General features: G+C 43.0%; 1 protein-coding gene across 1 annotated transcript in view; it reads left to right on the plus strand.

Annotated features, from left to right (window-relative positions):
• EXT1 (exostosin glycosyltransferase 1) overlaps positions 1-26,066 on the plus strand; it is a 179,303-nt gene that overhangs the window by 15,781 nt on the left and 137,456 nt on the right. The gene's annotated exons all lie outside the window — the stretch shown is intronic.

Genomic DNA, 26,066 nt, shown 5'->3' on the forward strand with positions numbered 1-26,066 from the left:
CTCACAGTCTGAATTTATTACTTTTTTATTTTTCTTGAACTTAGTAGTAAGCAAGAATCCACTTTTTTTTTGTAGTGAAAGCTGAAAGCCATGGGGCTGTAATGCACCTTCAACTTCAGCAAGCTTTGGATATGTTTGCTTCACTCCTGTTCTGTGCATAATTAATTAAAGTGATAGAGGAGAGCTTTGCTAACCTTTATGTGAATTGTAGCCTTCTCAAAACCAGATATAACTTAGGTATTGCTTTTTCTCTGCAAGACAAGTCTTGTAATTTTGAATCTTGATGAGTGGCTGCTTTTGTTCTGCAAGTCTTAGAAACAATGGGGTTGGGAGCATATAACAAATTGCCAAATGATAACACTTTGGAGAAAAAATCATCTTCATGTGCCTCATTCCCTACATCTTTCATTCTGCAGAGGCTGCCTTGAGGCAGCCCCACTGCTAGGGCAAGGAGATGCTCCCCCAGCCAGTCCTGCTTTCTGGGTGGCAGCAGTGCCTGGGCACGGCCATGTGCTGAGCTGCTGCTGCCCTGTATTGGAGTAATTTTCTTGAAAAACATTTTCCTTGAAATACACTTTTTATTCATCATATCTGGGGATACTGGTGTAATCTGCTTATTGCTGACTTCAGTTGTTTAACAGCACTGTTGTGGCTGCTCTGAGTCCTCAGCCAGAGCATGGCCAGCAGCAGCAGGGGAGGTGTTAGGAGGCTCCCAGCTGCCTTGTGTGATGTTGCTTTCCATGGCCAGAAGTCTTTGATCTATTCAAACAGAAGCTTGAGAAGTGGGGGATGGATGCCACATTGCAGGCTGATGTGTAAATGCATTCTTTTGCACCAAAGTCTCATTTAACCTCTAAGCTAAATGTGCCATGTATGTCAGAGGCTGCAGAGTCTGGCTACAAGTCAAATGGTCTGAGATGTTTGTCATCCCCACACAGTATATAATGTTCCCTTTATGTTTTCATGCAAGATCTGGAATTCAAATGTTGTATTTTTTATCTATTCCTTATTGCTCTACTTAGGTATAGAATAGGGATATATCTCCCTGGGAAGTTAACTGATCCTTATTTCATTCATGTCTCCAGAATGTTCTGAGACCAGTGTTGCTTTGCATTCACAGCAATAGAATTGAATTAAAAAGTTAAGATGCTTTCTGATTCAGACTTCTTATTTCTCAGGAATAATTGGGTTTTACTTTACTTTAGGCAAATGAAATGAAGCTTTTAGCTTCAGTCCTGCTATCAGTGTGACATGGACTCATCATTTGTTCTCTTACCCATTGTGTGTGAAGTGATCGCTTTTGGCACGTTTTCTTTTAAATGCAACGCAAAGTGAAATCCTGTTATTTGCACACATCCTGTGGCATGCATCTTCAAAGTATCTAGGCAACCTTTATGTAGATGACACTTTTAACTTAAACTTTTCCATCATTATGAGTGTGGTCCTGTGAAAAGAAGCAGGATAAAAAATGGGGGGAAGAAAGGGCTGGCTTGAACTCACTTTGGGCAGCTTGAGTCACTTGTAAGACTCTTTGTAGGAAGTATGACACACACTGAAGATCTCTGCTCCCTTACACTTAAAACATCAACTTCAAACTATTCTATGTTTTTCCTTTGAACTTGGGCAGGTAGGGGATCTCCTGGCTCTGCTGGAGATGATAGTAGAACTATCAGTAAAGGGGTTTTTCAGAGCTTCTGCAATCTCACACCACGCAGTGGACTTCCTTGTGTGGTTCTTGGCTCCAGGCTCAGGAGGATGAGTGGTGCAAAATATCTGCAGCTACAGCCCTGGGAAGTATGTGTGTTCTGACAACTTTTGAGTTCAGCTGTGCTTCTCAGAAAATGAGAGCTGAATGGAAGACTTGAAAGACTTAAGGGGAAGCCACCATTGCAATCCCTGCAAGGAAGAAATAAAGCTTACACAAAGGAAATTATTTGTATGAAAGCGTGTTTGTGGGGTCAGGTGTGACCATGACCCATCAATGGTGCAGATGGAGCAGGCATCACTACTGCAGCAGTTTGATCTCCAGTTGGGAATTGGTCTCCAATGCCAAGGTCGCTGGGATATGTTGCACAAGGAAAGTTGTGGCCCCAACTTTGTATCAGGATGAATGTAATCTCTTAGAGCAGTTCTGCTTTAGCTAGATGGAGCAAGCATCCTCCAGGCAGGAAGCAGGGCCAGTGCAAACATCACACCGTGTGCTGTGGTTGCTTTGGCAGAAATGGGATTGTTGTCTTCATGCTTGATACTTACTGAATTGGGGTGAGGGTGATCAGCATGGTGCATGTTGGTGTTAAGGAACATGGTGGTGCTGTAGGTCAGTGTGCACAACAAAACAATCACAATTCCCCCCGCTCCCCCCATCAACAGGCAGCATGCACAGATCTCACGTTGCTGCCCTGGTCTGGTGCTGGGGAACATGATATGTTCCCTCTGTCCAACACTTAAGAGGATGAGGGTGTTTGAAGGACTGGTGCCAGAAGCCTGGGACTGTGGTTTGGGGAGATGAAAGGTTGTGTGTCTGTGATTTACATTTACTGGGAGGTGATTCCTTCGGGCTCTCATTGCATTCAGGGTGTCAGCCCAAATACGAGTGATGGCATCTTTCCACATGTGGTTGAGTTGGCCCAGAAGAGCAGGCTGAAGGGAAAGGTGAAAGGGATGGGAGGTACTGGATGCCATTGTTGCCTCAGGTGCTGGGTTTTAGGAGGTAGCAGCCCCAAGCAGCTCATTGAGGTCTCCCTGGAAGCTGATTCAGAACAGAAAATGAAGCTCAGGTTTCTCAAGAAAACTGATCTGGTTGCCAGATCCCCTTCTGCATTCTCATGCCACCCCTCTGGTCTTTATCCATAGCTGAGCTGAGTGTTTAGCAATAGTAGGACAGTGAGTGTAGTTTCTTAGGGAATGCTAAAAGGAAAAACCTGGGAATAGCCTGGAAAAATATTTAAAGTGTGGGGAGAAAAGATCCAGATTTTTGTGTTTCAATGCTTAGGACACTAAGTGAAAGCTTCCTATTGCAAGTTAAAGCAACTATGCTCATAGCCAGAGGTTGGGTTTGGGGTTTAAAAAACAGTATCATTATTATTAAAGGCCAGCTGTTTATATAATCTTGACTTAATTTCTGTGCTACAAAAGGCTAAAGCTGTTATCTAGGACTTCGTGATTAATGCCCAGTTTGCCTGTAATGAGGGTACCACTGCTAAGTATCCCCCTGCAGTGATTTCTTTATTTGACCTTATGTCCGTGGGTTGGTCATGAAAGCTTAGATGGATATTGACTACTCTGATCTTGACTGTGTTTTTAATTGCAGGGCAGCAAGAGTCAAGTGGGATAGCATTTTGGGTGGTTGGTGTGGGAATAAAGTGATGTGGAAAACTGAACCCTGGTAGCTCCCATGGGACAGTGTGAGTTGTTGCTGCATGGTGGTGGGAGAAGCTGCCAAAGGAATGCCACAGTCCTGTTAAGTGGGACTGTTAGTGACATGGCTGAGTGAATTCATCAGTGGGAATGGTGTATTCTTGTATCTGCTTGTCCTCAAAACTGCTGGGGGAAGATACTCGGGTGAAGCAGCACTGGTGGAAAGAAGGGAGGAGGAAGAGACTCTGAGGGTCTGTTCTGAAATGCAGCTATTTCTTGGGTGGGTTGTACTGAGTACTGGCAGTTTGCTGTCACTGGTGCACTCCTGATGAAACATCTTCACGTGGGTGCTGTCTGTGTGCATCTGATTGTTGGGTAGGTTGGAAACAAGTGGAGGAAAGAACAGATACGCTTCTGTCAGGTGTAGGCTTCTGTGCAAAAGGATTGAATCAAGGCAACAGCTGCTTTTGGCAGAGGATATATTCTCAGTTACTGGTGTTTTCATAGGCAAATAGCAATAAACTTGTGTGGGTGTTTGAGATAGAAGAATGCATAGACAAAGATGCCATCTTTAAGCTTCCAAAGAAAAGCTAAAGTGAAGAGCTGGAGGCTGTAGACAGTGCAATATTTTCATAAATATAGACAGAGCTGTTGTCTGACCTCTTCCTGTTTATCAGCATATTTGTTAGGAATTATTCTGCTGAGGGACCTTGTGATTTTTGTAGTTAAGGGGAGATAATAAAGATGACCCTAAAGTAGGAGTGGCTTAGAAGAAAACCAATACACTTAAACAGTAAAACACACTCCTGTAGCAGAAAGCATACTTATGATCAAGGGTGTGAAGGTTTATGCTTGGTTCTATTGAAAAAAGGGGTCTCTGTTTGAGCTGTGCCAGGGTGTGTGGGATGACCTCTATCCTGCTGGGGTGGCCCAGTGCCAGTGTTGATGTGTAATGGGTGAGACATCTGGGCAGTAAGAGAAGCAGGGTGAGCATTAAGGAGCTCTCAAGGAGATAAATATTGTGTGTGAAAACCCAAGGATGGAAGGAGGGGGAGAATTAAGAATTAGAAAAGCAGCACTATATCTTTTATTATAGTATCTTTTTCTTCCCTCTCAGCTCTGTTTCCTGTCATGTTTGTTAGGAGTAGGGTTGCAGTGTTTGGGTACTGAGCAGGTGAGAAGGTTACTGTCTCAATTTTTAATGTGATACAGTTGAAACAAATATGCCTGCAACAGAAATGCTCATCGTGGCTTGGAACACCTCAGTGTTGACCTGGAGAACAACTGGTGTGAGGGCATTTGTGTCTGGCATCTTGATTCACAACCAAACCAAATCTGAGAGCTGGCGGTGCTGAGTGGTGCACCACAAGCCTGTGATTTCAAAGCTCACACCTTGTATGAACTTGCTCCACTGCTCCAAATTTCATTAGAAACCAAACCAAAACACCAAAGTGTGATCATCTGAGGTAGGTCTGGCAGGATTTCTACTGAGACAGCTATACACTGAGGCATCCAGCTCTGTTCAGGTGCCATGTCACCTGAAACTGGTGTGAAACCAGTGTGGAGGCAGAAGGGGGTTAGCCTGCAGGGAGATGCATCTGCCTCACAGGCTTCCTGGGTGTTGCAGCCAGGCCTCTGGTTTAAAGAGTGTGATTTTCTTTTAAGCATGGTAAAATGATGTGCAAGATGTATTTTTAAACAGAGCATGTTTGTTTTGTATCCCTTTGGCAGAGAGTTTATGTCGGTGTAATCACTGTAGCTAAATTGTCTTTTCTGTCTCACACCCATTATGCAAATGTTATATTACATCCTTATGTGTTTTAGTTTTGATTTTTGTTTTGTACAGAATCAGGCATGGCTGCATTGGGAAGCAGGTGTTGCAGTGGTATTTGAGACACTCTGCTGCTACATGGGAAGGGGGATGGAGGAGCAGGCAGGGAGGGGAAGATGTGCATTAGGCACTGCCTGCTTTCTGTCCCTGTGCAGGGGGTGGTTCAGCAGCCACCTGAGCCTCAGCTTCTGGCAATGGAAACATCCAAAGGATATAATTGTCTGTGGTATTAAAATGCAATGCTTGAAAGTGTCTCACAACACAAAGGTTTACTAAACATTGCATTTGGAGAACATTGGAAAGTGCTAAAATGGCCCTGGGTATGTATTTGGATAATGGGAGCACAAACTGGATTCTTTGTACAGGATTTTTCTCCCCCTGCTTTCCTGTTTAACGCCTGTCTCTAAATAGTGGTTAATGAAATAAACTCTGAAGCCTGTTTGGATGCTGTATATTGACAAAAACTGACTATTTTTCTTCTTAATTAAAAATCCTGCCTGTGTTTTTGCTCTAGTTTTTTGTAATATCAGAAAAGCTGATCCAACATGCCTTGCACGTTTTTCCTGTTACATTATGCCCTGAAAGTTTTGACCTCTAGCTTTTCATAGTGGATTGCAAATTATGTATGAAAATGTTCTGTATTGTTGCCATATGAACTTCATGGAGATGCGGTGTCTTGAGTTGCTTGGTTTGGAAATGTTTCCATGTACATCCCCAAACTCACAGCAGTATGCTATTTTGCACTCACTTCTACTGAAGATAACTTTTGTCTGTGCAGGCAGAAAACCTGGAGTTGCTCTTAGCCAGTTTAAGATAATGGATCACTTGTAAGAATGTTGCCTAGTATTTATTGCTGCTCACCAGAGGATAATTTCAATAAGAGTTTATCATATTTATTCAGCAGCAGACTAATAAATTCAGATTTGTTTAAACAAAGACTCAAGGAAGAACCTGCTAAACGCTTACGGTTATATTCATGGCAGGCATAAGCTACTCCATTCCACTCAATGTGCTTGTACCTGCTTATGTCAGCAATTAGATTGGCTTATTATCTTATATATCTTATTTTCAGCACTTTTTTTTCTTCTGGATACAGCAGTTATATTCATCTCTGATGTAAGTGTGTTGTGGATAATGACATCTCTGATGCTGTTTGTCTGTTTAGGGGTTTGATTTGTTGTTGTGGCAAAGTCTAGATAAGGAAAAATGCTGTTGCAGGAAGGAATGATCTAATATGCTGAACTACAATCTGGGAAGGCCTTGAATATGAATTCTCCTGTGCTGTGCTTGTGGCTTTGAAAAGTTCACTCAATCTGTTTCCCCCCCCCCCATATTTAAATACAATAAAGTATGGTATTTTTGTATGGAAAATGCATGCCATTACATTTATAGTTTGAGATTTTTGCTAGGAGTCAATCTGAAAATGAAGAAACCAGGAGTGAAATGAGTGGTCAAATGATGCCTGGGAGCACACATGAATGGGTGAGAGGTACATTTTGACATAATACGAGCTTAAAGCTGTATGTTAATCTCATATAACTTGCTCTACTTGTGTTTGGCATTGCTTCTGGAAGCCAAATGGATATTATTAAAACAAAAGCTTTCACCCAAACTGAAATTTCTGCTCCAAAGTTTAATTTGCAGAACCATATCCTTTGTGGGAAGGGAGATAGTTTAAGCAGGTGGAGTATATTATGTCTGGTGGTGTCCAGATTTTTCTCTGCTGTGGGCTGTGTGTGATTTAAGTGTCTCTGCAGGTTCAGAATGGATGTATGTGTAGATCCCAGGTTTCATTTACATGCCTGCACATACACACACATCTTAAACAGAATTGAATACACCATGACTTTCTCGGTTTTGCTGGTTGTCATCCCACCAACTTGCCCCTTCTTTGCTTTTAATCATCTTCACTATTAGGTCACTGCAAACTCTTTGAAATAATTCACGCATGACATATGTTAGCTGTGACAACCAAACAAACCCTCAGAGGTTAAAGAGTTGGTCTTACACAGCACAGGCACCACAACTCAGACACCTGAAACAACTCAGCACATGAAATAAGGTTGATTTTGCAGGCTTTGGTCTTGACTCTTTGGTAAATCCATTTCACACGTAGCCAGAGCAGTGGCAAGAGCAGCACAACCTGACCCAGGAGTCCTGTGCCCCTTTTTCTGCTTGATGGTTTAAGCAGTGCTTGTGCTCCACCAGATATTTTGGCATTTACAGAAGATGGCAATGTCTTAAAAAGCTCAGTGAAAGTCTGGTGTTTGGACCTGCAGAGTATGGAGGGTTAATATTGGGAGGAAAATGTAATGGATGGTGACCTTTTCTGTGTAAAATTAAGCAAAGGAATGCCATGGTTATTAAACTGAAAAGGCCTACTAACAGTTGTTGACTTTCTAGGAAACATTTGCATGTGTTGGTTTCTGTTCCATCACAAATGGATTTTTCTGTGTCCTGGGAGTGAATCATAATTTTTTTCCACTTCATTTTTAGTTAAAAAATAAAAGAAAGAAAACCCTTTTATACTAGTGGTTGGAAAAGCAAAGAAGCCGTAGAAGATAAATAAACTGATAAAGATTATTGAACCAAGCAATGGAAGTGACAGATTCTTGTGCTTTCAAATCCTTGCAAAAAAAAATATTACTATGACCAATATGTTGGTTTCTTAATGTTATCTCCTCTTGCACTGTAAATGATTTTATGTGGGCACTGTGCGTTCTGAAATAGAGAGTAAAACAAAGAAAGTGGTGTATACATTTTTTGCCATTAGCAGTAGTGTTTGAAGTCCAGTACTGGTGCAAGCTTAAAACTATTGGCCAACAGAGAGTAAGAGAAATATGCTCAGTTTTTTATTTCTTAAAGTCTTATAGATTTAAAACACCTGGGCATGTGTGTCTGTGCAGTCTCTGGGCCAGTAGTGGTTATGTGCCCGATGACCTTCCTCAGGCAGCACTTACCTGGCAGCCTCAAAGATAAACTTGCAGTTAGTATTTGATGCACAGATGTTACAGGGTTTTAATTGCTATTGTGTCTGGACTGGTGGCAGGGCTCTGTGATTGCTGTGTGCATGGAATTAATGCTAGAAGGTGGATATCAGAACTGAAATGGTGTTGTGCTGGGGCTCACGGATGTGTGGATGGTACAAGATGGGGCTCTTAACGCAAAGCTGCTGTTGTTAGCTGCATCTGCCCTTCTGGAGAGGCCGGAGTCTTCATGTGGTGTTCAAAGCTGATACTTTTTATTCCACCTGATGTGATCTTGCAAGACCTCTCTGTTAAAATAGCCAGAGGTGGTTTTAAATGGTGCTCTCTTGTGTTGTCAACAGGGAGTGTACCACACCACCAAGTTGTTTGGAGATCCTCCTTCCCTCTGTCTACACTGCTGGGGGAGAGCTGGGTGTTTGATGGGAGAAGCTGCAGTTTGGCTGGCACTGCTTCAGTGCCCAGGAAACACCTGTGTTCCCCTGCATGGCCTGGAATGGGGTGTGAAGTTGAACTTTTTTGCTATTCAGAGCAAAACAGTGATAGAAACTGAAAAATTCAGTTTGTAGCTATCAGTTTGGGGTAACTGATTTATTTTGAGGATAAAGGTGAGGAAGAGAACTGGGTGCCTTGGCAAATTGTATTTGTGCTGGCCCTGGAGTATCAGATGTTTGCCACTCCTAAATGCACAGGGACATTGAGGTCTGTATGTGGCTTTGTTACTAAATGGAGGTAGGAAAGATGAATGGCCTGCATGATGTTTCTGCAGAGATACTTTGTCACTAACCATGTCAGTCTCACTTTAGGGTGGAGGTTACCGACCTTATGTGGGTTTTGGCCCTCACCTGTTAGCATGGGACTGGGGAAGGCGACATTGAAATTGCAGAGCACTGTCCTTGGGCCTGGGAGCCTCCTCTCAGCTAGTGACTGAAATTTGGTGTCAGGATTGTAAGGGGAGATTACAATGGCTGTGCAGCTGGGCAGCAGCTACCAGGAATACTGCTAATGAGTGTTTATGACCCTTCCTGCTGCCTTCAGTGGTTTGGTGTAATAAATGGACACCTTTTTAGTGCTAGTTTGAAAAGGGACAAACTATTTTTGTTAGATTGGTCCTGATTTGCACCAAGCATGCTGTGACCTCTGCCAGTCTCTGTGCATTAACCAATTTCTTAAAGGTTTTACAGATATTTTCCATTAGCCACAGCATAGCTGTTGCCATGAATATTTAATGTCAAGAGCTGTACTTTTCATTACTTTTGTTCCTTTTTTCACTGCTCTGCTTTGACAAAAGTGGTTATCTGCCCTCACAGACCAGATGGTGGCTGCATGTGCTGCACACCCCACTTGTACCTTCCCCTTCACTTTTTATTTGCAGTTTAGCGAGGCCCTAAACTCCTCCTCCTCCTCCTCCTGGCCCTCCTCTGTAGCCCTCAGGGAGCAGTGCCCTTTCCAACAGGATTTGCAATTGAACTTCACTGAGCACAATGGCTGTCCCGTGCCTCTCTGGGCGCCGGGAGATGAATTCCCCACGCTTCATGGGTCGCTGGGCCTTCTTTATCTGCAACAGGAACAGAGGAATGCCTACAAGACAGAGCCACTTCTGAGGGCACACATAGATCTGCCGAGTCTGGGACACCCTCTGACTTTTATTTCTTTGCTGAAGGAGCCACATTCTTCTGATTTTTAGCCCAAGTGCTCTTTGGTGGTAATTTGTTTGGTTAATACTTCTTCCCTTGTCATCTTTCTGTGTCTGTGTTGGCTCCTGTTCCCCACTTCCTGTGCATATCCACAGGCTGTGTTTTGTTCTCAAGGAAAGCTGTCTTCCATTTTCCAAGAGGAAAAATAATGCATGTCCAGGATACCCAGCTGCATGGGGCAAAGGTGGAGGTGATATAGCATTAGGTTAAGTTTTGCTAAGTGAGTGAGGTACTGCTTAGCTACATTTGAATGTTTCCTAAACTAATGCAGAACAGCCCTGCCATTGCTGCAGCATAGAGGGGTTTGTGTCCCCAGCTGGCCAGTGGAATTGTGGGATGGGTGATGGAATTTGTCTGCACTTTGCAGCAGCTCTGTGTCAGCGCTGGGGACAGGACATGGGGCCCTTCTATGGCTGTCTACAAATCCCCTTCAATACAGGTTTGGGGCTGAAGCTCTTGAGTTTGTCTCATGTGAACTGTGGTCACTCTTGAATTGATGCCCATATGTGCATGTGCTGGTTAATGTGTAAATTGCCAAATCTGTTGGAAAGCCCCAGCAAGCCCTTTGTGCAGAAGCAGGTTTCCACCCCTGCTGTGTTATGGTGGTGTGCTTTAGCAGCCTGTGCCTCACATTTGGGTTTCTGAAGTTTCAGAGACACTGAAGGGCACACTGCTGTAACCATTGAGTGCTTCTGCGGTTATCTCAACCATGGTCCATGCTGGCCCAGCTGGGGTAGGATGCTGCATGTGTTGTCTGTTCAGAGAAGCTTTGTGCTGGTTGAAGACATCTTCCTGCTGGGGATTGTATCAGGAGATCTCTTTTTAATTAATTTAGATGTAACTTGTTACAGCCAAGTTACAGCCACACATCCTGGATTAGTTTGTATGCCATCTCTTAGTGTTAGGCAGGACCACTGGGGGTTAGAAAAATATTTGATGGTACAAAGAAGGCTTGAGGGCAAGAGACTTTTCCTTCACCGTTATCTTTATGACTGGAGCAGCCACAATGCTTCATTCTCCAAAACTTCCTGCAAACTCTGGTCTCTGTAGTTCTGACACCAAGCTACACCTGATCAATGGAGAGTTTGAAACCTCCTGCTTTGCAAATTAGTTCCTGAAGCCTATGGTCACAGTTGTTGTGGGTACTGTAACTGCAGGGGCTGCATGTGCCCAGCATCTCTTATGGGTTTGGTTTTGCAGGATGTGAAAATTGAAACGTTCAGGTCTGGAGGCAGGTGCTGAGGAGTACATGGGAATGGAGGGCTAGGGCTTGAGAGGCCAAAGCACTTCTCATTGCAGCCTACCTGGAGTGATGCTGGATTGTGACAACAGTGTGATTGGGCTTTGCAAAATCTACTTAAAATTTTGCAATTGCTCCACAGGCAGGTAATAGCTTTGAGGCAGCAAATGCATTTGTTCTGTCTCACAGACCTGCCACTCTACCAGGCACAGCTGCTCATTGCAGCAGTCACAGACATGTAGGGAGTGAGGGGATGGGGCTGCTTGGTGCCACTCTGCCTGGCCCCCTGCACCTTTAGCAGAGGAGGGAAAGAGAGATGATGTGCACAAGACCTTTTCAGGAATAAAGGGAAATGCTCCTGGTGCCCTGCAGGCATGGAAAAGTGCACCGAAGGCAGAAGGAGTACAATTGGTGAATATTTAATCCTGGCTTCAGGTTTTACTTTCTAAGAATAAATAAGAAAATGTTTCTTGGGTGGAGAATTTTGAAGAAGTGTAAAGCATTACTGGAAAGCAAGTGGTGGCTGTATTGAGCTTGCTTTTTTCCCCAAGCAAAAAGCTTTTGTCTCCTTGCAGGTATTCCCCTTCATGTATGATATGCTTCCATGCCAGATTAAACTGTTGTAAGTAATCTTACCTCTTTTGGATTGAGGGAGTGACAACCGTGCTTGATCTCTTTGCCTTCCTCTCTGCACTGAGAAATGAACTGGGGCTGGGATGTAGTTTTGTAGTGGAGAGCCTGGCTGCTGTCTTGTCAGCACAGGATTGCTAAACTGCAGTCTCTGAATTGGACATGCATAATAAAAACATTACTAGCAAGCTTCTCTCTTTTTAAGCACCTTGGTAAGACACGCATTGGAAACATCCAGACTTCCCCACTCTACTCTGTCCTGTCCCTGGGGGAAAGTCTCTGATTGCTCAAACTTGGATTTCCCTAAATGAGAGCTTACAAGCAATTGGGACACTTCCATCATTGCTCTAGCCTTCTATTCAAGATAATATTAAGAGACATCATAACATCACAGTGTCAGAACAAACAAAGCACTATGTAATTTTATCCCATATTAATGCAGAGCGTCGCAGATGGTGCTATCATTAGACAGCAATCTATAAAAATGGCCCATGAGACAAAGCCCTGGCACAATTATTTATTCTTCAATTATTTATTCAGCCCTTTAGGATGTGTAATACTGACAGACAGCACAAAATGTACTGCCTACCAATTTGCAGATCTTGACTGAGTCCTCCATCCTCAATGGAATAAAACATGTATGGGGGAGGGTGATGTCGCATGGCTTTGAATTTTAGTTTTTGTTTGTTTTCCTGTTTATTACATGACTTTAAGGCTACCACTTTGAAGCAACCTCATCCACCCTGTTGTTCATCTGTTTATTTCAGTTAATTGCAAGGAAGATTTAATGTTCTGAACCTGAGGTTTTTAATCTCATGTGTGTTGGAGCCAGGGGTTGATTTCCCCACAGAACTAACATCAGCTGGCCAGCCTTGCAGGGCAGACTAATTGGGTGGGCGCCTGCTTTCCTGCCAGCCCTGTCAATCCAGGGAGCTCTGCTCTCAGCAGCTGACAGCGCTGTGTGTTCTGCACAGACCTACTGCTTTCCAGTTGGATTAATGGGTGAAGATGCAGGCTTGTTTGGTTGAGACTCTCTTGCCCAAGACATGACCCGGTCCTGACAGCTATTACTATTGTAGCAGCATTTTCAGTGAAGAATTTAACCCCTTGATGAATTTTTACTATTGTTTTACCATCAAAGTGATGTAAAAAAGTAAACACTTCCATCAAAAGGAACACATCGGCCTCTAAATGTACCTTTGCCTTCTCTGTGATACGACAAATATTTTTGTGGTTGCCCAGTAAACCAGAACTGGGAACTGATCTGGTTCAAAGCTAGGGACGGATTCAGGTTTAGGCTCTAAGTGACAATGAAATTGCTAAAGTGTCATTTTCTGAAATGGCTCCTATTAATCAGAAAAATCCTCCTAAGCACCTATAGTATATAAACAGTAACATTAATTCTGTAGGATTTTAGAGTCCAAATAAATTGCAGATTTATCTGTCACTAGCGTCTGCTTTCTCTTTCTGGTGTATATTGATTAGGTTCATCTCTTGACATCTATATTGTCAAAGACCCTGCCTTTTTTACTGAAACATACCTTAAACTACTGCCTAAAGGTATTTTTCTGTACTGTTGTGTTTTTTTTATAAAATGAATCTATAATGCTCCATTGGAAAGTCTCCCCTCCTTCACTACAGCACTTGTCTTCACATCTGTGATAAAAATTAACAATGGCCCCTTTCACTCAGAAACCCTGTTTCAGTTATTTATAGATTATATTAACTACATGTACTTAAAACTGTAAAATCCAACCCCACTCTTTTATTTGATGTTGAGTCATTCTGGCAAGCCCTTTGTATTAAGCTGGTAAATTTTGGGCTGGTGTAAGTAACCTCCTAATTTTTTAATTTGGTGGTAAATCTAAAACAAGTGTCTTATAACCAACAAGATAAAGTCTCTAATTAGATTAGTTTGCAATTTCTTGGTGCCTGTTTAGAGTGCTAAGTTAGCTACTTTTTTTTTCTTGATGAGATAGGATCTCTTGGTCATTTACTTCATTTAAATACTTTCTTAAATTTGACTTAAATCTTACTCTGGATTTTAAAAGTAGATGGAGAAAATGTGTATGTATTGTGTATCTCAGCCCTGCAGGCAGCTGGAGCTGCCACTGCTTGGCAGAGCATTTAAATTGTGTGGGAAGGAGGTGGGGGCTGCTGTGTTGTCACTTGTTTAACCCAGGCAGCCTCCTCTGGCTCCTCACTTTTACCTGGGTCCCCTTCCCTTTTCCAGCCTCCATGAGTGAGGCTTTGCCTGCTTCAGCATTCCTAAGGCAGCAGTCCCGATCTGGGCTGTGCATGTGTGGGGCTGGTCCCGTGTCCCCTGTGTGGGACATTTTGTGTGTGCTGGGCCCGGGGGCTCGGCGGGGCTGTGCTGTGCTCATGCTGGCTCTGGTGGGAGGGCAGCAGCCTGACACTCCTCCATGGCTGCCAGCAGCTTGTGTCCAGGAAAGCTCTCCTGCAGGAGTGGGCTCGCCTGCTGGGGTAATTTCACAATTTAATCCATTTTCAACCATCCCCCCTTGTGTAGCTCATAGTTACACAAGCAGAAAAGGGAAAAACTTCACCTGCTTATTGCTTTGAGCTGTTTTTTCTTCCTGTGATAGTTTTAGATTTGAGAAGCCTCTGGAGTGGCTGGGACAGTAGGGAAAAGGGGCAGGCAGTGGCCATGGCTGTGCCCACCTGCAGCAGCCCAGGCCCACTTCTGCCATTGGAATGGAGAATATTCCCTTTCTGGGAAGTCACTTCCCAGTAAAGGCCACCAAAGCTTCCTATCCTCACCCTCCTGTTAAAAGAGCGACTAAATGAATTCAGTGAGGGTGACTAAAAGAGCCAAGAGCAGTTCCCCAAGCACCATTTTTGGCATCTGTGCCCCTTAGGAGAGCGATGCCATGGCTAATCCCCAGGGTCCTGCTCCCGCCCACCTTCCTGGGCTTGGGAGGGCAGCCAAAGCCGGATCCTTGGGATGTGACGCTGCTCTGAATTACCAATTGCTATGCTTGCCCAGGTCTGTTTGTCAGCACTATTCAGTGCTGCTTAATCCCCTTTTGTGTCCACTCTGGAAGGCCAGCTGGGATTCTGTGAGTTGGTTCATGCTGTATTCACAGCCCTGGGGAGAAGGAAGGTGAAACCACAAATGGAAAGGTGCTGGGTGTGGAGATGCATGTGCATATGTGCTTGGCCTTCATGAGGTGTTCCTGTAAAGTTAAGAATATATCTGACCGATGCTAGCAACATAAGTAAAGCAAACAAATTAGTGGCAAAGTCTGGGAAATCTCTGCTGACATGCAGGCTTTAACCCAGGCAGTTGTGCCAAAAGATCCAGAAAAGGCTTAATGGCAGGAGATAATGCTGCTGTGTCAGCACACATTTTCAGCCCTGGCTGTGAATTTCTTGGCTTTTGTGTACTTGAGTTAAACCCTGATGTTAGTAGCCCATCAGCCCCTCCAAATAAGTACCCTCAAACAAAGAGAGAATCAAATCCCAGCAGTTGGCTACTTAGTGGGGGAGACTGGTGGGTAATAACCAGGCATGAACCTGATGAACACTGAGAGCAATGTTACAGTCTATGAGTGACCTATTATACCTGCGGTAGTTTGGGTCAGTATGGACATTCCTGGCCAAAAATTCCCAGAAAAATATATTTAGTTAATGGATCAATAGCTAGAGCTAGCAAGTCAGAGGTGCAGCCACCGGTAATCTTCGTGCTGTTGCTGATAGTGAAACGTGTATGCTAAAAAAAATATCTTTCTTAGGCAATTGTTTGATTATACTTTTAATGAATGCAGGCTGCAACCAAACACTTTCATGACAACTGTGTAATCTAATTACTGTAGCAATTTATCTATGGCGTTTTTATATTTTACTGTCTATTCCTTGCAACCTGCAAGTTCACAGGTGGGGGCATGTGCTGCAATAATCCCTGTTATGTCCTGGGTGCTGGAAATGCCACATGACCTCCTGGGAGCATGGTAACGGTGGCAGCCAGGGCATTTGCTGTCTAAGGAAACATGATCCTTCTGACAGCACCAAAACAAGAACACAGATACTGGAAAGAATAACAAAGATACCTAGCAACATTTCAGTGACAGCAGAATTTGATTTTGAGACTCAGAGTCTGTGCTGGAATCCATTAGGTTCTGATCCCCAGGTGTCCGACTCCTTCAATCTCTTCTAACAAGAAACATTCACGAAAAAGGAAAGGGAAATCTCTCTCTTGAACTTGAAGCTGTAACTGGTGTGTGAGTGAATCTATCTAATCCAGCAAAGCAGGGACAGGGTTTATCTTCTGCCTCAGCCAAGCCCTTCTCAGTGTCTGCAGTGTGGAAACGTACAAAAGTGTAATGTTCTTGCTAATCCATGCTACGTGTGTGCCTTGGAGTGCTGTTGGGACAGCCATGCATTGAGTGTGGCCTGTTCATGCTGTTGGCAGCCTGTCTGAGCTCAGCCATCCTGCTGGCCCCCCCTGAGCACTGGGACTGGTGTATCCACCCCTGGTGACTGTCAAGGTTTAGTATGGTTGGAAGCATGGCCTTGAGTATCATCAGATCTGCTGACCAGATAAACTGGAGACATGAAATGTTAGAGATGTTTTGGGCAAGGTGGGTTGTCTGGATTTGTGTGGTAGTTGCTAGAGAGAAATGCACACTCCAGGGTGCAATTCTTCCCCTCCTGATGTGGCATTAAAAATAGGTCAGATGACTCAGGCCCTAAAGCTCCACCATGAGCTCTGCAGAGAAGAGATGCCTAGTTCAGATTGTAGTTATTTGAAGACGATATGACTTGTACTTGACTTAGATGAAAATGGGTTTGGACTTGTGCATAAAACAAGTCTTAGCAGAGGTGGTGCTCTCATGGAAGAACAAATGTTACTTCCACTACCTGTGGAAATGCTGCATATTCAGGTTGCCTGGAAAATGAACATATATTTTTTTTTCCCCACTAGTTTTGGATGTTGTACTGTGACAAGGTTCAGAGGTACCATTCTGCATTCTTTTGGCATTGGAAATTTCCCTGGGTGTGTTTGCCCTTGCAGCAAGCACGCCCATGGGCGTGTATGACTACCCATTTGCCCTCTCCCTTGGAACTGTCATAGTGGCCTTGCTGCTCAATGGTTTTGTTTCAGACGGTCTGTAGAGTTAAGAGTGGGGTCATCTATGTGTTTTAAGTCATGGGTTCTGTGAGCATGTTTGATTTGCAGAGCTGATTTCTAAAAAGACCTGATGACTCTGGTTGCATACTGCTTACCATTATGAGTGATGTGTGCAGTCCACTGTGAGGACACAGTGCAGGGCCCAAGAAATTACAGCTTACCTAGCTTCTGCCTTTGTTTAGTAGGGTTTGAATGGTGTGATTGATATCTATACTATGGTGATTGGAGGTAGGAGGAGGACATCTGTCCACAAGCCAATTCTTCTTTTAAATCACCGTAGCCCCCTGTATCCAGATTGCTGAACAGAGCCTTTGGTCCTACTTCCCTCCTCCACCTTTAGTGAAGAACTTTGCCTTACACCGTTGAACCCAATGTGGGTTCAGGTAAAAGCAACTGTGCACCAGACCTAGAGAAGATAAAGTGACTGCCACACTTCAATACTGAAAGTGCTTCTAAAAAGCTCCTTTTCTATGAAAGGCAACTTTTTGTGTCCACAGCTGACTTTGGAAGCTGGTGTTTTACAAGTGTCCTGTGCTCCTCATTCAGATGGGTAGATGCTCCTCATTGAAGAGGGACTGATGAGGCTGACCCAGAGGTTCAGAGGCTGGTGCAGCTGCTGCAAGGTTTTGGTCTGGAAACCTTCAGCTACATTTCATCCAAGGAGTTAAAAAGTCCTTAAACAACCAGCACTTCCAAGTGGTAAGAAGGAAATGGAGCATCTTCATCACTTCTTTTTGTGTAACTGGTACAACCCCTTACCTCTGTGAGTCAGATAATCACCTTCTACTTATTTTTCTCCAGTGGGCCTCCAACTTCTGCAGTTGTATAAATACTGATGTAGCTGCCATGTAAACATACAGATCGTGCTTTCAGTAAAATCTGAATACACTAAATTTGAAAGTGAAGTTTATTCCACATTAGTCTGATATGCTGGTTTATGCTGAAAACACAATTTGGCCCATTCTTTCTTTGGGTTTTTAAAGAAGGGGAATGTCTATTACTTTTACCTCTGTAGTACTTCAAATATGAAAATAAATATAAGAACTAAAACAAGGACTATGTTTGTCAGTGATTTGTTGGCATACAAGAGTTATTTTTTACACAAAAGAAAGCAGAAAGGTTGGATGAAGCTCTGTCTTTGAAGATTTCTCACAGAGTTGTGGTTTTCACTGTTGGCTTCTGTGTGGTTTATTGTCCTTCTCAGGGTGGTGTTGGTGGTGGACATGTTTTTCTGATTGCTCCAAGCTATGGCTGGTAGCCTGCCTGCAAGCCAGCTCTGAGTCCTGCAGGGCAGGATTACAGCATCTAAATATGCAAGTAAATAATTATTTTTTTTAAGTGACAGCAAAATAAAACTAAATTTTATAAAGGACGTGGGAGGAGGCAGGAATGAAGATTCTCTTTTCTTAGTTTCCCCTTCTCCACAAGGTTCTTTTGGATTGTGAAACCTGATGAAAAGGATGATACGGGAATGTTGTAGTGGTTCCACAGTGCTACACTTCTGCATTGGGCCACAGGTATGGGAAGGCATCTCACTGACAGACATGGAGAAAATTGTAGCTTCTCATAACTACATTGGCTGCTTCAAAAAATGTACCATTTAATGGATATAATATTACAGAGCCTTAAGGGTGAGCCATGGTATATTGTTCAATAGCTGAATTCTGTCGTATACAAGTCTTCATTTTGGAGAGAAATGCTTTCAGGCCATGCAGAGAAAAATCCAATAAAGGTTTTAATCTGTAGGAAGCTGAATTTCCTCTGTGTTGTGTGAGACCTAGGTGCCACTATCTCGTGTATCTGTCAAAATACTTCATAGGTGAATTGAAGTAGCATCTTGGATTCATGGTGACCCCCTGTTTTGGTGATAGTTTGCTCCCTGGGAGCATCGCAAGGAGCAGAGGTGTCTTTGTTTCACTTGGTCAGCCACTTGCCTTTCAGTAACATCTTTTTTCTCAGGCCTCTATGCTAAATTAAGAAACACCAATCCATCTTCAGCTGGCATCCCACAGGCTGGCCTCATGCACTCCATGCAGAGCCTATGTGCTCTAGGAATCATAGACTAGAAGTGGAAAGGAACCTCAGTGATCACCTGCTCCGGCCGTTCTTGGCAAATACATGAGCTAGACAATTTTCCCAGCACCCTGTCCAGCCAAACCCTAAACATATCCAATGCTGGAGAGTCCACACTTCCCTGGGGAGAATATTCCAGTGGCTGGTTGTTCTCATTGTGAAATTTTTTTGTTTTGTCATCAGCTGAAATCTCCTCAGAAGTAACTTGTACCCATTGCTCTTCATTTTCTCCTGTGACAGGAGCAGTGCCCCTGGGGCAGGAAGGTCTCCTGGGCTGGGACAGTGAGGTGATGTGGTGTTTCTGCAGCTGCTCTTGAGCCGGGCTTTGCTCAGCAGAGGTGGCTGGGGCTGGCAGCTGGCTGTGTGCACAGACTGTGCCAGGCCAGGATGGCTCTGTGGCACCAGGGCTGTGCATGTCACAGCCACCCCAGGCACACTTCTGCTCTTGCCCCTGTGTGGGGACAAAGGCTCTACTTGCTCATCTGCTTTAAAAGGGGCTGCAGAATGCTTTGAAACCAGTCATGAGAGTTTGATTTTGGGGAAAATCAGGATGTGAGTGAACAGAGGCAGTGGGGTGGGAGGGGGAAGCAGGCCAGCCTGTCTGCATGGCCTGGGTTGGGGTTTGAATGGGCCAAGAGTGGTGTGATGCTTGTGGGAGGATTAGAGCAATAAGGGCTTCAGTATCTCTGAAACAAGAAAAGAGTCTGGTGCATTGTGCTCATGTTCCTGAATAAAACTATTTTACAGTCATTCTGGTAATAGGTTTTAGGGCCAAAGAGAAAATGGGAATGTTTAGATTCTCTTTTTAAGGATAGTCTATTTGCATTAATTCCTTTGTGTTACATTGAAGGGAATGTCCTGGCAAAATGTCATTTGAAAGGATTATTTTGGAGTTTAAATGCATCCTGCCAATCCCTTCTTTCTTTGCTTCACCTCCAAGAAGAGCAGAGAAGTGTATGCTAAAAGGAAGTTTGGCTTCCTAGCTATTTAGGGGCATAAGAGTAAAATTAATTTTGAAAGAACTTAAAGCTACCAAAATGGAAAACATTTGTTTCTGCAGTTTATTGCAACTGAAGAAATTTGTTATATTTACCTCCTGCTTTTCAGTTTTGGTGTGAAGTGCACGGGTTTACAGCCTAAAAAAGGGTAGAAGCTTGGCTTGCATGGCCATTCTTATTACACAGTCTTGTCCAGCCCAGCTCTCACTTCTGTCTTTGTTTACAACCCTTGTGAAGTTGTTTTTACTGAGATTTGATGTATGTAAATTCTGCTAAACAGTGATGAATTGAAAGTGAGGAATAATTTAGCACTTGATTTTGAGTAGTACTCTTGACACAGTGAAACTAGACTTTTATTGCATTCTAATTTTAATATATTTTAAAAAGAAAGGAAGATAATTGACTGTTTCTCACAGAATTTTATAAATGGATTTGTAACTCTTAGTGATTCCAAAAAGAAGTAAACTTGAATGATGCATGAGGGGATGTGATCTATGACTTTTGGCACAAAATAAGCAATGCTCTGAGATGTACTTTACACAGATACTTCAGTATGAACAAAACTTTGCCATAGGCCCTTCCTCATCCACTTGTGAACGTACTGTGTTCTTGTGACTGCTTATGAAGAAGTAGAAAAGTCAAGAATATTGGTATTTTCTGCTGTGACTTAGCAGATAAGCTTGATAGGGATTGAATATCACCTGTCCTGCTCTGTAAACCTAAAGCTATAGTCTGGGAGCTGTATATTCACAGGCACCTGGCCTTTCATTTTCTCTGGGCACTGATCGTGCAAAGCTGATTGTTGGTTTTGCTACAGCCCTCTTTTGCCATATGTGGTAATTACAGACTGAGGCCTTGCTTGTGTAGCACATTTTGTTCTTAAAAATACTTTAAACTTGTTTCTTTCTAGATGTTCACCTCTGATACCTTTTGACCTTACAGTGGAGATGCGGCAGGGGCCAATGGCAGTTCTGATGAGAGGAGGGATAGCAGAGAACCCTTGCAGCAGTGATAGCACAGAACTCTCACAGTGGTGATAGCAGAGAGCTTTTGCAGCGGTGATAGCACTGCTAGAACAAAAGAGAATATTGCAGTATTTAAATCACAATGTCTTTCAAACAGAGGTGAAGCTTCTGTGCTACCAAAACCAGGGTCTCCTGGTAGGTAAGCTTAAGTATGCTGTTCTGAGTCAAACAAAATGTATACTCTCCTCTGTGTGGTCATGCTCATAAAAGGTTTTACTCGAGGGAAACTGCCTGAGATTTTACATCTGGTTCTGTCATTCAGTTAAGGTGTCTCATGCAGCACAACCAGGTCTTAAAACTTTTCAGAAAAGAAGTTACCAAAAGCAGCTGTTTTATCAACTGGCTTACAGTTACAAAATTGTAACTGTACAATTGCAATTGTAATTGAAAATGTATTCTTCTGATGCAATACATTACAATTTTCTCCCCAAAATACAGACATCAGCACATACATAAATGCACTCCTTACCAAAAGAGACATGAGAATACTTACTGATGTCCAAGAGATAGCATGCAGTTCATTCACTCGAGAAGTTGAGGAAATACCTCCTCAGCAGGAGGAAGAAGTAGGAATGCAGCTTGGAAAGCCTGAAAACCACACTGACATATGCTTCTTGTTCAGCAGCCACCTTGCCTAACCACAAGGTCGAGATTTCTCAGCTCCTCAGTCAGATCTGTGCAGAGTGGTGCTGGGATCCATAAGTCAAGGTTATTCAGTATCATGGTTGTTGAACTCCATTTGTCTTTCATTCTGTATTTATCAGAGAGATCCATGTAGAACTGAGTAAACAAACAAACAAAAAAGATTTAATTTTAGTGGAGATTATTCTCAAAAACCCAGAGTTCAGAGAAAACTGTGCAAAGTACATGTTTGTTTCCAAGGAAAACAGTAATGAGAAAGAGTTAGGTCGTTGTGGAAAAAAAAACCCACATAAAAGATCTCTTTTAACAAGGACATGGTAACAAAGCTTATCTTCTTGGGCAGCTTTGCCTAACAGATAAGGCCCTGGACTTGAAGTGGGTTCAAATCCCAGTTGTGCTGGAGAATTTTTGTCGATTTAGACCTCTCAGTTTGTGCCCTTGTAATTTCTTTTTGCAAAGAGGAAACAGTACAGTTTGTACTCTGAAAACTGTTCAGAGTAGAGATGAAGGCCTTGGGTGTGATGCAGGTGCAGGTTCCTGCCTGTGCAGGGATTTAGGGCTCGAGGGTTGAGCATGACAAGTGGTCCTGCTCACTTGTTTGTCCTGACTGAAGTACTTTCACCCTCCCTTGGCAGAAAAGTTGCTACCAATCAACAGCAGTGTTCTCAGAGACCTTACACAGGGTAAAATACCTCCCTTTTCCACCCCCAGCTTCAGAGAAAGTGAGTGTATTGGTCACTTCAGTGTGTTTGAGCCAAGGCCCAAATGCTGGTTAATTAAGCCTTGTAGCAGGCTTTTGGAGTGTCTAAGCATTATCCCAGCTTTGCAGGTGGTGAATGAAGCATGGGAAGGTTAACTGGTGTGCTCAGGATTATACAGCTCTGTGATCCATCCCAAACCTACTCTCTTTGTATTCCTTCCTCTGTCTGAGGGTGAGGATTAATGTATTTCATGCTACTAAACCCAGCCTATAAGTGCTAGGCCAGTGTTAGAATAAGGTTGTCAAAGAGCTGGAGAATTGGAAGAGGTACAGAGATCTTACTTTCTGAATTGTGAGTTTTCACAGAAAATGAAGTCCTGTGTTGCTTGGTGTTACAAACCCTGGACCTGCCAGCTCAGTGCTGAAACAAACCTTGAGTGATGGGTAGCAGTGCTTGTTTTTTTCTCAGTTCTCAGTATAATGTTGCAATCTTTGTTTTCTCTTTGTGGTATGCAGAGTTTTCTGTAAACTGCAGAATTGCTCTAATATTGCTGACAGTGTCCTGAGATGTAGTGGAGAATGTGCTAGAAATGGGCAGGCAATGCTGGTGGGCTCAACTTATTACCACAACTGTAAACCGTGAGAGGATGAAAACAATTGAAAAACCAAGTTCTTCTTCTCTACCCCCCAGCCTTCCAGGCCTACTTTAAATCTCCAAAAGAACCAGCAAACTATAGTCAGTCTATTGGGAAAAACCCTACAAACCCAAATGACCAAACAATTGCTAGAAAAATAATTTTCCGTTCTAGATATCTTTAAGGTAGTCATTGGGTCCAGCAGTATTTGTAGCATCAGAAGCACCTGCCACAGGGTTAGCCTTGGCCCTACTGCCTCACATTCCCTTCATGCATCTCTGCTTAACAAGCTGGAAACCTTTAAAAGGTGCCCAGGTACCTCCTGGAATTCTAGCTGCTCATAAATCAAAGTCAAGCAGAGGCATTGTGAACCTTCTATTTAAGTATGTTTTAATTTTCAAGTGGTGGTGCTAGATTGTTGATAGTTATTTTTTCTTCAAACATTTTTTTTAAAGTGTAAACATTATTTAATTAATTTCTAAGTGAGATAAGTAGTGGAAATCTGCCTGTTCTGAAGAAAGAGAATATTGTGGGTTAGTGAAAACTGACAAAAATAATGTTGTTCTGTTTAAGAGCCTGTTAATTCCTTGGTTAACCAGCACAGTCCCAAACAAAATGTGACCACAATCTGTGTGTTCATATTGGCCACAGCTCTTGGTATTACCGTAGTATGGGAAAAAAATATTTCATGTTGAGCCTTGTTCAGAAGCCCGTGGTTAAGTTGTAGGTGATTTCAAAATGCAGTTACTCCCTACATAAAAAATGTACAGTAGAGAATAGCAGTTTAACCATGTGGAGAAATAAAGCCAGAAGAGAGAATATGTTTTCAGTAGCAATTTAGTGCATGATTGATCTTACTGATAGCAGTAGTGCAATGTTCATAGCTGAGTAAGCCCACCAGCAACAACTTGCTTGTAATGTGTGTGTGTTGGAAAAATGCAAAGGAAATAAAACAAATTTCAAGTAAAATTTACATTTGTATTATAAAATTCAACATGTTAGAGTTAATTCCCTTTCCAAAACTCCTCTGTTTATGTGTTTATTTTGCCATTTCCTCTGACTCTTTTCTGTGTCTGTCTTGATATGTCTACTACATCTGGGATTTTTTAATTAACACCTGAAAGACAAAAACAGTGTTATCAGAGGCAGTTGACTTTACCACTTTGTGTTTATTTTCTTGTTAAATTGCCTGCAATGCTTCCTACCCTCTCACCCCTCCATTCCTCTGATAAGATAGTTGATAAAGTCATGCAGTTTTTTTGCCTGTGAGTGTCCCAGAGGAATTGTCCATTGCCTGGGTTATAGAGACAAGAAACCATTCAGAGGGCAGAGCATGGAGTGGCGTGAAAGGCAGGTCCCCCCTCTGAGGACGTGGTGGCTCTCAGAGCAGCAGGGCCAGCTCTGAAGGGTGACACTGATTTGAGATTGTGCAGTTGTGCGATGTGGGCTGTGCACTCAGGGCATGGTTTGCTCTAGTCATGCTTTGTGGTTGAGGTGTGACTTGGGTGTTAGTGAACAAAAACTTGTTTTCCTTGATGATGTGAAGGGAAGCTTGTAAGCTGAAGACTTCTACCGTGTAGAAATCTGAATATGAAAGTTGTCAGAACCACGTGGCAGTGGGTGAGATGTCCCTTTTCACCCTGACCCATTCTTCAGCAGTTTCACATGTGTGTCTGGGCAGCCAGGGTGAGTGTAAAGGATGTGTTCAGAACAGCTCTGGCATAGCTGGGGAGTCTTTATGTTTGTCCTTTCCTCTGCAGCCTTCCCTTCACTGCTTCCCTTTGTAACGAGGGTGCTCAGAGTAATAGGCATACTTCAGCATTGTAAAATCAGCATCTTTATATTGATTTATCCCTTTTCACTGCACAGCTTCTTTTTCCATCCAAAACAAGGCAATGGCTCTTACCTTCCTTTCCATCCCTTGCAAAGAATCAATTTGAAAACTGTTCTGGTAATAGCACCAAGTCCTGCATTGAGGCAGCAGTGACCCTTTCTCTCAAGCTCCTTGTGCTGCTCTGGCACACAAGAGAGTGTGTGCTCCTCCTTCTGTGCTCCTTGTCTACTGACCTTCAGAAATAAGACTGCTGAGCTAAATTTCAGGTCCTGCCTGTTGGTACCTGTGTTCACAAACCTTAACATGGTCTGAAAGGTTGATGTCTGCAAAAACCGTCTCCACAAGAACAGAAAGTGTTCACGTTATTGGATGGGAGATATTCTTGAGCCTGGTCCTTATTTGTTGGTCCAAAAAATTAAAATGCTGGAATAATAATGACAACATCTTGGAACACAGAACAGACTCAGTGTTATCTAGACCTGCATAGCCTTAACTTTGAAACAGCCTTCTGAATTTTCCCCATTTGGTTATATTTATATATTGTTTTTCCTCTAAACTTCAGTTTTGATCTGTTTTGTGCGAGGACTGTGTTGTTGTTGTTTGGTTGGTTGGTTTTCTTGAATGACTGCAGTAGTTATGCCAGGATTTCTGGATTAATAGTACAGATTCCATGTCTGTGTAAGGGCCTGATATATTTCAGTTCTACTTGGGAGGATGCTGGTATCCAGCTTTTGAGTGTATATTAAACCATCATTGTGGGTCATGAATTGTTGTTGTAGTTTGTTCACAAAGTGCCTTGAGATTTGCATTCTCTGAACTGATAAATAAAATGAGTGATTGTGTTCTCAGTAAATTCAGGCTGTCATGGTGCTGTTCCTTTGAGGACTGGATGTTGCATGTTGGATTTTGTGTGCATGGTGTGTGAAGCTAACCTTGTTTCATAAGAACTCACTCCACAGCCATTTATTGTGAGGTGTTACCTTGTGGCCTGGGAACAGCAGGTTGTTTCAGCTTAGTTAGCTCAGTGGCAGCAGTTCTCCAAAGACCGTGCTCTCAGGTCGAAAGTCCGTGGTTTGCACAATGGGCTTTAGACTGCTTTCAGTTCCTTTTGTGTGGTTTCCACTCCTTTTTACTCATTCATGACTGCCACATCATTTTTGTGCTGGGAAGAAGAAAGTGAGTTGTTTCCTTTGGGAGGTATCTTTCTGCCTCTAAAGAAGCAGCTTTCAGTATTTGTTTCCTACTGCTGTACTTCTATCACCAGATCA

The sequence above is a fragment of the Zonotrichia albicollis genome, chromosome 1, assembly GCF_047830755.1.
Source record: "Zonotrichia albicollis isolate bZonAlb1 chromosome 1, bZonAlb1.hap1, whole genome shotgun sequence".
In the NCBI taxonomy this organism is placed as follows: domain Eukaryota; kingdom Metazoa; phylum Chordata; class Aves; order Passeriformes; family Passerellidae; genus Zonotrichia; species Zonotrichia albicollis.